This window comes from Barbatula barbatula, assembly GCF_947034865.1.
Source record: "Barbatula barbatula genome assembly, chromosome: 14".
NCBI classification, from domain to species: domain Eukaryota; kingdom Metazoa; phylum Chordata; class Actinopteri; order Cypriniformes; family Nemacheilidae; genus Barbatula; species Barbatula barbatula.
The window spans coordinates 20,032,304-20,046,913 of NC_136777.1; the positions used below are offsets into that span (position 1 = coordinate 20,032,304).

The 14,610-nt window shown below is 37.9% G+C and overlaps 1 protein-coding gene across 2 annotated transcripts in view; it reads left to right on the forward strand.

Moving 5' to 3' along the window:
* The window catches only part of prkn (parkin RBR E3 ubiquitin protein ligase), a 90,831-nt gene that overhangs the window by 4,259 nt on the left and 71,962 nt on the right, over positions 1-14,610 (forward strand). The window lies entirely within an intron of this gene.

Here is a 14,610-nt window from a genome sequence, read left to right on the forward strand (position 1 = left end):
TTGTTTGAAATGACAAGAGGGTGAGTAAATGATGACAACATTTTTATATTTGGGTGAACTATCACTTTAAGGTTAAAAAGATAAGATAAGATAAATTGTACAAGGGTTTTGAATGACATACAGGTGAATAAAGGATGAAAGAGTTTTTATTAATGGGTTAACTATCCTGAACTGTTATGAATAAAATAACTTTTATGTTCTGTATTCTTGCCCCACAAAATTCATTCTTAAATGTCAAGCACTTATATGTGAAATGCGTTTGTTTTACTCCTTTGAGAGCCAGCTGTCAGGCAGCTTTGAGGCAAAAGATTTGCTTGCTGAAGATTTAGAAATGGAAACTTAGAGTTGTGTCAGAACATGGTCTGTACCGCCAACTCAAAGCCTCTTCTGCCATCCCTGCAGAACAAGTGTTACAACACTGTACTTGTGTCAGCCTCAAGAAACCACCCGCATTCAAGAGAATTCTGCACTATTTTAAGCACCGACTAGTTTCAGTTTAGAACACTTCATACATTCATACGAATGAATATTATTTTCTCCACTCTATGTACAGCCTCACTAGTATTGTAAGGTGAGAGACACTATCTAGTTTTGATTTGTCAAAGCATCCTAGTAGTAATACAACATCATGTCTAAAATAACACCCTTTTTGTCTGAAATCTTTGATAAAATCTGACAAAAAGTTGGGGGCACTATTTTCATTGGGTATTGGCATGGTGTGGGGTTTATATATTTTCTAGGCCTAATGACTAAGAAAGGTGTTATAGGCTCTTCTGCTAAAGAGAAGTGGTCTTTTTAAATATTTAAGAAAAACTAATGACAACAAAATGTTAAAAACTAAAATGAATTTATCATGAGCAGAAGTACTTACAAAGTTACTAACAAGTAGCCTTTCCATCCGTTTTATCAGAAGCAGTGATCACGGAGCGGAAAGGGTTAAAACATGCGTGTGATGTGTACAGCTCAGAGATGTAGAAACGCTACTCAATTTAAACTACAGAAATAGTCAGATATATTTTTTTTACATTTCTTTAATGGTATTTCAATATTTTTATGCTTAATTATGTGTCATAATTGTGTTTTAAAACCTTCTTGTTCCACTGTTGCAATAGGAACCATGTCTTTAGCAATGTGATAAGCTACCGCCTTAGTTATATCGCACCACTTGCGACTTTTCTTTTCGTAATGCACACTTCGGGTAAAAGAAGCTTCCAGAGAGCTTTGTTTCGGGACAAATGTTTTGAGTTGCGTGGTCTTCGTGGCCGAATTTGTAGCAGGAAGTTGTAAACACTCATCGTACTGCACTTTATGGTAATTTTGTAAGTGGTGGAAGAGATTTGATGTGCTTCCACATTTTGATACAACGGATTTATTACATTCCCTACAGATTGGCTGTTTTTGCTTCTCATCGGAACTATTAAATCCAAACCACCTCTAAATGAGTGAACCATTCTTTTTTTTTACTAACCAGTAAGTTTTCTGTAGTGGTGACCGGCGGCACGTCTTGGAGCAGGCAAGCGGGTTCGATCTGGTTCGCGCAGAGCGAGCGCGTGCACGGCATCAAACCATATCGATATGAACGTGTGATATAGGCTAATCCCGCATCGCGTTGGGTAAACATATCGATATATTCCTCCAACTCGGTATACCGCCCAGCTCTAGTGGCTGGTATCCAAAACAAGTAGTAATTTATTAGGTTTAGTACTAATGTTTCTCCTGTGCTGTCCTCTGGTGGAGAGAAAGAGAGTCAGATTGACAGCAGATATCTGTCCAAAGTGGAAGTGATCAGGAAAGGGTCAGGAAGGTCTGCTTATAAACTCAGTAAGAGAGAGAGAAAATTTAGTGTCAGGGGTGAGAGACGGAGAGAGAGACAGAGAGAGAGGGAGCGGCGTGTTGGTCGTCTCTCGGGATCGGAGTTCAGAGGGACAGGATTATTTACTCTCTGTGTTTGGATTCCAAGGAGAGAATAAATTGCTATTGATTTTTGCAGTTAAGTGTCTATCCCGCCTCTAGACTGTCTGTGGGCAAAGAATAATTAGCTTTAATATGTATCCACATTCGTCTTAGCTCTTTTTCTCCATGTCCAAAGCGGAACTTTGACGCGACACGCTTTGACATATTCTCGCTGTCAGTATTCAGACGCTCCGTGAGTGAATCACTTAAATGATTCTGAAGGCAGAACAGGAGGCAGGAGGGATTCTGCAACTTTTACAGTTTTGCATTATTCTGTTTAGAAAACAATTTTGTCCTTTGCGGCCATAATTGATACATGTTAAATGGGCTTATTATACATTTCAGTGGTCTGAAATTTGTGACCTGTTTGGCATTCTTATAGGGCCTACTAAACACAAAAAGCATATACTTTGCACGTGAAAGTAGATCATTTTGAGTGTTGTAAGCAAGGCGTCAGGATTTTTCAAGGGGTTTATCTTGGGCTAGTTGTAGTAATTATGTAGACTGACAATAAAAAAAACTAACAAAAGCAAACATTGCTAACTCCTCTTTATGTATGTGGTGGTGAGAAATAGTAGCCTTGTGCATTCACACATGTTTAATAAAATCCAAAGGAAACCGTATCCAGCAGACACTTGGCATACTTTTGTTTCCATGATTTGCGACAGCCTAATTGTAGCTTCATAAAGTATTTAAAATAATATGCAAACCGGGACGCAAGGTGAGAGTCTGCTCATGGTGAGATTTGGCGTTTTAAGGTTCAGAAAAGGGTAGAGAATCATCATGTTTATCAAACCCGAGCTATTTATTTATTTCTTGATTCGAAATCGTAATATTCCTTTAGCTATCATGCAGTTCATATCCTACTGAACATTGAAATAGCTAATTTTCCATTTACATCTCATCGCAGTTCTGAGCTTTTTATAACCCAGTGACCTTTAAAGAGAACAAATTTGAAGATTTAAAGCCAGACTATTTACTGCTTTTCAGGATGCCGAGAGGGAATTCATACGGTGTCTATTTCAATCACACATTAACATTCAGTAGCTCTTTTAGCTCTTTACCTGAAGTTTGATATGTCTTTTCACTCATATTTCTGCTTATTGGTTCCACCCGAGGCGCAGAAAGAGAAGGGACTTTGAGAAAGCTGCGCTTTGGCGTGTGCTGGCAGAAAGGAAATTGGTGTGTCAATCAGGGTTTTCATATCTCCGAGCATACTGTCAAGAGAATCTGAAATAGATGGAGACACTGAGAGTAAAGAGTGGCAATAAACAGTATAGGTTAGAGAAAGTGAGTAAAGTGATAGATACCACAGCATGGGTGTAAGTACTAACGTCTAATTACCGCGGTACATTCTACAGCTTTTGGTGACATTGAACAGGATAATGACTGCACTGCTGTCAGTCAATTTAACTGCAGGCAGGGTCAGTGGATTTGCACAGAAACTTTTGTGGCTTGAATTTAATGTCTATCATTAGGCCACTAAAAAGGATCTACGAATTTGTTTATGTCCCGAATGCTGTCATTCAATGGAGTGTTTTCTTTAGTAATGGAGTACTTCTGTCTTGCAGTAAATAACAGCAGAAATGGCCTGCTGAGGTTAGAACTATAATTTTTTTCTGCCATTATTAAAGCGTTTGTTTTAAGTAATTGCTCTTCTCGATTCTTTATTTTCCTCCAAAGCACAAAATCTTCATTGTTGGATGCGGTGGTGTTTCCGAAGCCCCTCGGATTCATGCGCAGGGCTTGTGGGTCTACATACTAATGTTGTTTATTCTTTCACTGTACCCTTAGGACCCCATTCCTATTCTCTGAACACCTCACTTTGATCCATTTTCCCTGAATTAATGTTGTATTGTTTAGTCAATGATTAGACCTACGAATAATTTCATGGTTCAGTTGTGGCGGTAAGAGAATAGCCACCTGAAACACGCCGGGTGCCTTCTCTGAACGACTCACTTTATAATTAAAACTTGAGGACGGGGCCTGAAAAACAAATTCTGCCTGAAATTGGAATTGGTTACACAGGCTCTCATGCAAATGTGAGATGACGGCGGCAACCGCAGCCTAGGGCCTAATTTGAAGGACGTAAGCAGGACGCAGGTGACAAAAAAACCTGCGTGAAGAAATGGAATAGGAAAATGTACAGTACATCCGAAATATAAATCAAGAAACAAAAGTGTGTACTGAATACTTTAATTCAGTGAAAAAAATCTGTGGAATTCTGATTGGACGAGCCATTTTTTATCCAATTGTAAAATAGTGAAAAACGCACATATCAGTTCTTTATCATTGTTTCAACAGTAAAAGGAATGGATTTGCATATCAAATAAAAATGTGTAACCTTAACCAGGTCATCATAAATTCGTACAAATAAATTGTACGTTTCTTATATGGCTACATAGTGCCGTATATACATTTACATTTAGTCGTTTAGCAGTAGCTTTTATCCAAAGCGACTTACAGAGAGTTCAGGGAGCATTACAGCGATGTCATACTGTAACGGGATCACCCACGGAAATACTCACAAAGGTAGGTAGGGAACAAAAACACTTTTAATAACAACATTCATATACATTTGTCATTACATTTAATACTCGACAAAGAACTTGAAAACAGGGTCAGCATAAGAGGCCGTTTACACAAGGCCGTTTTCAACTGAAAAAATGTTTGGCTGTCCGTTTACTCAGAAATTATGTTTAGGTGACTGAAAACACTTTTGATAACAGGTCTTAAAGTGCAACTTTTCGTTTCCATGTTCACTGCAAGACGGAACTTTCTGAAAACAATGACATCCACTCATGCGTATTACGCGCTAGGTCGCGTAAGTATAGCCAAAACAATATAGCGGCTTCCCGTACTGTGAGCTCTCGCTGCTCGACTATGTATTAACATTTCCTCAGCAAAATGTGGATTTGCTGCACCAATAAGACCATGACACACACTATTTACATTCGGCAGACTTTACACACATATACGTCGACCAACGGTAATAAAAAGCACTTTTGGCTTATAATGTGTATGTGCCAAAGCACATTGTGTTTCTTTACACAACAAGATCGCCATCCACTGGCCTGCATTGATAACGCTGTCATGTGTACGTGAAACTTTTTATAGTGTATCACACAAAAGCCAGAACAATACCTGTGTCTTTGCTTGGTATAATATGTAATATGTATTAGCGAATGTAACATGGTTCAATAAAAGGAAGTAAGGAGGCGGGAAACGGCAAGCAACTTTTAATATAATAAACAAACAAACAAAACGAAAGTAAAATACCACACAAAGATAATACATAAATCCAGGCCTGATCCTCTCTTGTCGTACCCTCCTGTCGCTCGTCCTTTTATGCTCCCGGAGCTCCTCCGTGAGAGATGCGAGACCGGTGCAACACGCAGCTGACACTCATTATCACTCACGTCTATGACCTCGCGCCTTTCCCTCGCAGCTCTCCTCCTGCCCTGCTCGCCACAGTGAATTTTAAGCAAAACTTAAATTATAATTACAAATGTTGCCTCAGCAATAAACTAAAATAAGTTTGAGTCACTAAAATTATTAACTGAAGAGAAAAAAAAATACAACTGAAATAAAATAAATATTTTACATAGCAACATAGAAAATAAACAATAAAAGGGAAAAAGACCATAACCGAATTGCTAAAAAATTAAAATATGATATAAAAGCAAATTACATTTCATAAGTGTCCCTATTGACTTTCCATAGTAGGAATACAAATTACTATGGCCAAGTTTTTTTGGGTGAACTACATCTTCAAAGAATATTAATCAAAGACTATTAAAATATTCACGAAACAACAATAAAACTCAAGACAAAACTCTATTTACTATCTTTGTCTTATATAATTTGTCTAAAATATATTTTTCCTTCATACTGTACATTGCCTTATTCGTTTTAGTACTAAATTTTATAATATTTTTTGTTTGGTTTATAAATGATTGTAATGCATGTTGTGTGTTTCTGCTGGAGCTCAGGTGCGCTGGCTCTGATGGCACACACACAGGCCCAGTCTCACTAGTTAATTAGCATTGTTAATGATCTGCCTTCCCACCAAACCTGTCTCTGTGATGTGAAGGCAGACAGTCACACTCTCGCATCAACACCATTTGGTCCGCCTGTCAGTTTATTGCTTCCAAGAGCTATACATGAATTTCTCTTCACAGAGGAGATGTCACTAGATGTCAAAGCAAATCATTGATGTTTATAATCTGATTTGAGGGACCAGCAAGGGACAGATATCTCATATGAGTGGGCTATGACATCATTATAGAGTGGCTGGTCTGAAGCCTGACCCTGCAGGTTCTTCTTTACATTGCACATGAAGATCTAAACTACAGTATGTTTGCATTATCTACAGGATACTGTGAGAAATAAGAACAGCTGTTTATCACTTTTATTTATGATATTACTCAGTTGTTACTAGATTTGTAGACAGAAATATTCCCTAATATCGACAAGGCTTGTTACCATAGTCTGTGTCACCGGTGATACATGGTTTCCACCTGCCAACCGATTACATCACTTGTCCATCGCAGCACCAACTCCCAAAGTCATTTATAATTTTTTTTGTTATAAATCCCTTAGTTTAGTTAAAGAACAGACTGCGCATCTGAGTGCGGCTGCTGCATTTAGTGCAAGCGGAACAAGTGTTGCAGCAATGATCAGCAGCAGGAGTTAGATTTCATTCATCGTCTGAGGAGAGTGAACCGCTGACTGACAAGGGGATGGCGGCGGCTTTTCTGTCAAAGACCTATATTAACTATATATAATATTAGAATATGTAAGCTGTCATCAAGAATTGGTTACGTTTTCATTTTTTTTATTGATCTAATTTTAAAAGCTAGTGATTTGCCATTTATTTTGTGAAAATTGTTTTGGCTATTCCTTTCGTATTCGTTTCTTATTTATTTATTTAACATAAACATACATTTTTTTAATTTTCCCTTTCTTATTCGTTTCATATTCATTTGTTTTTGCACAGCGTGTGCCGTGATTACTCGTTTTGTTAATATAGGCAACTTATTTAACGTAAAGGTTTTTAATTTAATTTAATTATTTATTTTTTGCTTGATGTGTGTCGTGATTATTCATTTTGTTAAAGGGAACCCAGCCTATATGGCCTAATGTGTTGTAATTGCCTTACACTACTAGCATATGTCGTTAGAAACAATTCTTAAAAAACCTAAACGGTTGCATGCACAGCTAGGCATCCAAACTAAACACAGACACACTAATCAGTTCTTCAGTAAATGGTTCTGTAGGAAAATATGTATATAATGCTTAAATAAGAAAGAAAGAAGACGCTATTTGGTGTATTTTCCTACATTTTAATATTTTTTTGTCAGAAACAATACAAACATGCATATTAATAACTAAAATAATTTCGATTTTATTATATACAAAAAAAATTTGCCATTATACAATGCATTTAATCCAGATTTAGACTTTTTGATGTTGATTTATCACTATCAGTAGCCCAACTTTATTGTCTTCTCTCCCTCGGTCATTAGATGATGGGGCTTATATTTCGTGTGCTCTAATACAGAATAAATAACCAAACCGCAAGCATCTTATTATTGTGTTTATCAGTATATTCTCATAATGTAAAAGGTATAAGATTATGGTGGATGCTGATGTCTTAAATAGCCTTAAATGTCTTAAAGGCTTGAGTTTAAATGGATGCTGGCTTGTGTCAAGTGGACATAACGCCACATACTGTCCCTGTGTGTTTATATATCTGATCTTATATTTTACTGTTATATATGGAAAACGTGTGTGCTTCGCTGTTGCGAAAGAGAACAGGTTAAGGTTGCAACCACTTGACATCACGGATTTCACGGACAAAAAAATGGTGGCCTCCAAGTAAAAATATTTTTTTATGAATACTGTGACAGTTACACAGTTTTTTATTTCACAATCTGAAACTCAATGCCATTGTTCATATATTAAGCCATACATCATTAGACATTTTACACATCTAAAAATCGTTGGGAAAATGTCATCACCCTAGTGTCGACTAAAACACTTTGACCAGATACCTTTCCTCAGATAAAGCCTGAAGAACTTCAGGCCTCTCCCCCTTCTTCCTTTCCACCCGTTGGCTCCATCTGGATGAATGTATAGCACCTTAGGCTGTTCTGTATCACCACCACTGAGTTGTGACCCCAACAAGGCTGTCTGTATATGCCCGTCCAGTCATATCTCTGAAAGTAGAGATGTGGAGAGTGAGAAAGCCTTACAGTAGTATTTGTTCTCTTAATTGCTCAAACGTAGTTGTGGAATGGAAGTATCAATCTTCTTTATTGTTATGGTAGAGGAAATTAAAGGCATTGGAGTGGACTGTATTTTGTGGTGCTTTTGTCACTGCTGTAGCTGTGCTTTATTGCTAATCAATGGCAAGTAGAGCCACCAGAGCCCAGGGAAAGTGGCCCATAATGTCAGCCAATATTCAAAATGTGTTTTTACAGTAATTACCTACTTATTTCCATAATAATACGTAATAGGTATGTGAGATGCCATGGTTCGAAATCGGATAGTGGATGCTTTTTACCAACGATTTGTTCGGTCATTTTTGGATAGGCCTTCTTAATTTTTCCATTTCTTAGGGGCCGTTTTCACGAGACCGTTTTCATGTGAATGCGCAAAACAATTTATGCGATTTGGCTGTCTGTTTAGACGGAAACAGCGTTTTAGGGGACTGATAACGCAAACTTTTTAAAACGGGTTTCAAAGTGCAAGTTTTTAAAAACCACTGCGTTCTCATTTCCGTGCAAACCCCGAAGTACGCAAGAATGAGAAAACGACATTGTGCGCATGTGTATTAGGTGTGGGGGTGTGGTATGCCCGTGTACATCCAAACACAACGAAGGAGAAATAAATACATCAATCACAAATTACATGTTTTTTTTTGCGCTGCGCAATAGTTTGTTAAAGCTTCTCCAGGAAAGCGTAGATTTACTACACCGGTGCTATAACCACCAGCGGAGACCTACAGCAAAATCTTAACACTCATTCACGGCGACGAAGGGTTTTTAAACGGTGCTTTTGGATCAGAGCCGGGAGGACGAGTAGATGGTGGTACAACTTTGTCGATGGTGTTGTTGACGAGCTTCAATGGAAGGACACCTTTCGTTTTCGCCATCTTGTTGGTTTATGTGCGTACGCTTCTCTTCACTATGAATGAGGAGAAATGCAGCGCTCTGTATTGTGGTCTCTTTAGCGACGGAGGTCCGCCTTCCAATAAACTGTCAATCAATCGTCAGGGACTCTTTTCTTTACAAAGGGATGTCGTAATACAGCGTTTTAGTCAATTTTCCTACGCAGTGTTCACTGCTCCCTACTCCCTGAGCATGGGACATCCGTTGAAGTGGACTTTGCTAATAATTTATTTTTAATTAGAATGCCCTGCAACGTCATCAAAGAAAGGCTAACGCAGTGTTGTGCCGATTAATAGATATAATATTGAAACTTTGCTTTTGAATTGAAAATAAATAAACTTAAATGTAACACGCATTATGTATCTAATCAATATAGTCTTAACTTTTGTTTATGCTTGTATTTTTTGACTGATAAAGCTTCGATTATTTGAAACTCTACTGTTATGCAATATAACTTTGTCAACTATGTGAAGATGTGTTCTTAATCCATGGTCGTGTAGGTCTCATCTCGTGTTTTTCCCTATGTGGTGCAGCCTTAAACATTCCTGAGGTAAATAACATAACATAATAAAAAAGAAGTGCTGCTGCATACAAATCGTTTATTTAATACAATTATTATACAATAAAATAATTATATAAATGAATATAAACACAAAATGATTAAAATTGAAATAGTTATACTATTAGACACTAGCCAGTCCGTTAAACAAACACAGTCTAAATTACAAAATGAAATGTCATTATACAAAATGCTGTTTTTTGACAATCACAAAAGTTAATTTACAAAATAAATTTTATTGCCATCTGAATTTATAAACTAGTTTCTAACAGGTGATAAATTACGTGCACGTAAAATACATGCAAATTTTTATGTGACAATGGGTCTGCAGGATTACAAACTCACACCAACACCGTGAATTTGAGTTTTAGCAACGAAGAGCCATGGAGATTTATTTTTACAGATGTCCTCATGAGAAACAATTACCGTCCGAATAGGGCTTAAGTTGATACATCTTTCAAAGAGCCCAAAATTATCATTATAAATTATTATCCCTGACAAGTCACATCCTTTATTTTAGTTATTTTAAGCACAATAAAGTATATAAATTATTAGCATATGTAGACCCCTTAACTGGTGGGTTGGAAGACGACTAGTTGACCCCCCAGATCAATCCCTCACGGCTTCATTTCTACATCTTACCCTTCATAAAACGTTTTTCCGATATCGCCTGTCTTCTGTCTCCTTCCTTCTCTTCCTGGTCTCTGTCTGGCTCCAGCACTAAACAGTCCCCAGACTCAATTTCTCCCATAAACTGCAGTACAGAATTAAGCCAATCTGTCTTCATATTACTTCCTGTGTGCGGCCTAGATTGATCTGGCCGGCTGCCACTCCAGGCCAACACAAATCATGGCTGGTCATGAAACCCTGTTCGCCCCTCTTTTGATTGACAGTGTTCTGCGTCGTCTATCTTGAACCCTTTTCTTCTCTCCGCTTTCTGGGAATTACAGTCCTGGCATGTTATCTGTAAATAACACACATTTCATTATAAGATGGCTGGCAGGTAGAGATGCTAAATTGAGCAGTATTCTTAAGATTCATAGAATGCAGTCACTACCAGTGCCCGAGACCACATGCACAGATAATCAGACACGCTCCGAAGAAATGTGGTGAAATGGTGGTGTCGAAATGAAGGAATGGTCTTTCATGCAAATGCAAGTGGAAATTTTTATATCGTGCATCCGCGTTTTGGAGTCGGTTCGAGATCTAGTCACGTTTGACTGTTTTGCAATCAAATCAGAATGAATGGGAGAATTTATCATGTTCATTAAATACGTCTTTGATCAGTTCACAAAACGTTTCAGTTTCTAGTGAGAACAGCAAGAACTGTGCAGGATTCAATAAGACTCCACAATATCTGCACATTTGTGTTCGGCTCGACACATTCTATATGCATCCCTCTCAATCTCTCCCCTACTTATTTTTTCCTGCGCCTGGATTCATCTTAACACAAATTTATGTTAGATGGTTCAAACCATTTCCACTGTCATGGTCCAATGAAACCAAGACATGGGTGTTCAGATAGCAGAAATAATGGCAGCTGTGAGGCTGTGGATTACCATGCTTGGTGCTTATAGTTGGCTTGTTCCTGCGACTCAACTGGCAGTAGGAAGGTCATGAGTAGGTCTTGTTTTGTTTTGTTTTTTGTTCATATCTTTTTACTTACATCTTTTAATGTCTTGTAGCATTAATTGCAAGGTAGCATGTTAAAACATTCACAAACTTTTTAGAATTTTGCAAATGGCATAATGCAATCGGTAGTTGGCAAAAAATATCACAGAGCAGTAATATCTGGAGATGCAGGTTTAATTTACTAGAGGTGGATTGTTGTCGTTTGTTGGCGGTTCTAGAGTTTGGCCTCTCGTCGCTCTGTAATCGGGCCCAGTGGCGCGGCGATGATTGCATTCTGTCACTCTCGCTGACTGACGAAAAACTCTGACAGTCAAGGCACGTCGAGATGCGCTCGGCAAACTGACTCCTGCTGTGATGAAACATGACAAAGGGGGAATTTACTCATTTGTTACCCTCCTGGAAGGCAGACGAAACAATGAGAGAGATTATGGAAATCAGCACGACGGCACACGTCACCCACGACCTGCCCTGACTGTGGCTCTGCGCTCCGAGCGGGCTTAGTCTCAGCTGTCAGTGTAGTCATTGCTGTTCTTAACACAATCAGTGGAAATAGCTCGAATGGAAATAGACCAGTTGCCCCAACATTAAAGCTTGCCCGGTAATACGGCATGAAGAAATATTCCAGTAATGATGTCTCTAATAAAAAAAGGAAGGAAAGAATTTTACAATGGTTGAATGTGATGAGCATTCTGTCACTTTTCCCTTTCCATAGAGCAACACTTCACATACCGGGGCTTGTGCCGGAGCCCAACTGGGAACCTAGCCGCGCTTTTCAACTAGAAAATATCCTGAGCCGGTGCCAAGATCCTGGTTCTGAACTGGCCCCGAAACCTTGCTGGTCTCGAACTAGGGAACCTACGACGTCACTAGATGGAGCTTTCTCTGGATACTGCAGTTTGACAGGCGCTATTGCACAGCAACAGCAATTGAGCAAGAAAACGTTACAATATTCGTAATATTATTGTTATTTTGTTACTAGATGTATTTTTAAGAATTATTTAGGCGAGAATGTATGTTTAAAGTTAAAATCTGTGTTCGGTTAATAAACATGCTGTCTGTTTAAAAATGTTCATGGATGTTTGCAGAGATGTGAGTTCCACGCAACCACAGAGTGCTCGGCTCAGATTAAATATAAATTGACATGGAAATAAATATGAACTGGGATTGGCGTAGACCAGGGCTAGTCAACTGTTTGTCCGCGGGCCAAATGCAGCCCAGCAATCATCTTTACCTGGCCTGCCTTAACATTTCAAATAAGTGGAGCGACTTTAAAAAAGGTGTGCTTTAAGTAATGCACGTCCTGATGCCACATCTTTGAAAGTCCAAAACGCTGCTACATTCAATGCGAAAGGAGTTCTCGCAGCTCATACCGATATATTGACATCTTATGAAGCGGTTTGATCGGTTTGTCAAAGAACGTAATGTTTTTTACAATGTGATAATCTGCAATGTTGTGTGTGGAGAGAAACATATTATTGTCGATCAGGACATAATATGTGTTCTCTCCAGTCTCGTCTTTGGCCCCACCCCTCTCGTACCTAGTATAGCTTTCCACCTGTCTCACATTACCCACACCTGCCCATTGTTATCTCCTTTGTTTGTCTCCCTTTTTAATGCCCTCATGTCTTTTGTCTTGTGCTCGTTCGTTGTACTTGTTTCCTTGCTCGTGGTCAGGATACCTGGTTTGTATGTTCCAGGTTCCTAGTTAGATGTACCGTATATTTGCCTTGCCCGTTGTTTACTATCCCGTGTTTGTTACGACGTTGTGTTGTTGTTGTTCCTATTTAGTTTGTTTTTGCCCCCATTGTGGGAAGTGCTTGTTTTCAGTTTTTGTATTTTAGTTTTGTTCGTGTTTTCCCCCATCATGGGTGTTTTGGTTTTATTAAAATTTAAAAGTCTTATTAACCTCATCCTAGTTGCCTGCACTTGGGTTCTTCCTCCTGTTTCATGTCAGAAATTTGTTTGATTTTTAAACAAAGCCTGTCATGAAGTTTAAATAAAAGCTTTAAAACCTTGAAATTTGACAGTTAAGTGTTTTTAGCACCATTTTAACATTAATAATATTATACTTTAATATTATTAATGTTATACTATCAGGTTTAGCCTGAAGCTAGCATGTTTTTTTAAATTACATTAGCCTGATTTAGCATAATGCTAGAATGTTTAACATAACATTAGTATGATGTAGCATGATCCTAACAGGTTTGAACATAATGCTGACATATTTAGTAAAGTGTTAGGATGATTTAACGTAGCATACTTAACGTAATGGTAATTTGATTGTTAATTATGTTAATTTATTTTAGCCTGAAACTAACATGTTTTATAATGGTTTTTGAAAGAATAAGGTTTTCACATGTTTTACCTTTTTTTAGCATAGCATAAACATGATTTAGCATGATTTGCAGATGTTTAACATGATGGTAGAATGCTTAACATGACACTAGCATGTTTGAGCATGATGTTAGCATGTGATTTGTTTTGAGAAGTTGAGAAGCCGCCATATTTAAATGTAATATTTGGATCTGCTGGTTTACTTTTACATTTTTCTTCAATATTAATTTGAAATGAAGTAACACATGGACACTAAAACCGTTCTCTGATATGTTTTGATACCTACTGTTCTGAAATATTACCATGTGCATAAAGGTTTAGTTAGACATAAACAAGTCAATAATAACTTCCACACAGAAAAACTGAAGCATTGTTTGGATTTGCTCTTGAAAGCTATCTAAGTGCAAGCGTCTTCCTTTGTCCACTTCCACTCTGATGTGATTTGTTGTATTTTTGGCTCAAGTGTCATTTGTCTCCAAATGTGGTTGACAAAATGCCTTTATTTGAGAATGTCACGCTTTAACAACAAGCAATCACTCAAGACGCTCTTAAAGAGCGAACCGAGAAGCTTAGCATTCCCATTTAGCAGGAAACAGCGCACGTCTAGCCTCTTCTACTCTAAAGTCAACAATATCACCAAATGCAATTTTCTCACAAGAGTTACGGCCGAGTGATATTGAGTCTACATGACCAGATCTTTCTCTCTCTCTCGTCTGTTTTCAAAAATAGCAACAAAATGCATTCATGAATCGTGTTTTGAAGTGACAAATATGGTTACAATACATTTGGCATTTATTAGTGAGATTTACAACCACATATTATTACCAAGCTAATTGTTTACATTGAAAAGATTCAGTGCTGTTTGAACTGAATTCACGGCTGGTCTTGTTGTTACGATAATAGAAAATTAACTTGATAGGATACTTCTTCATATAGACAGTACTCTATCCACTCCTG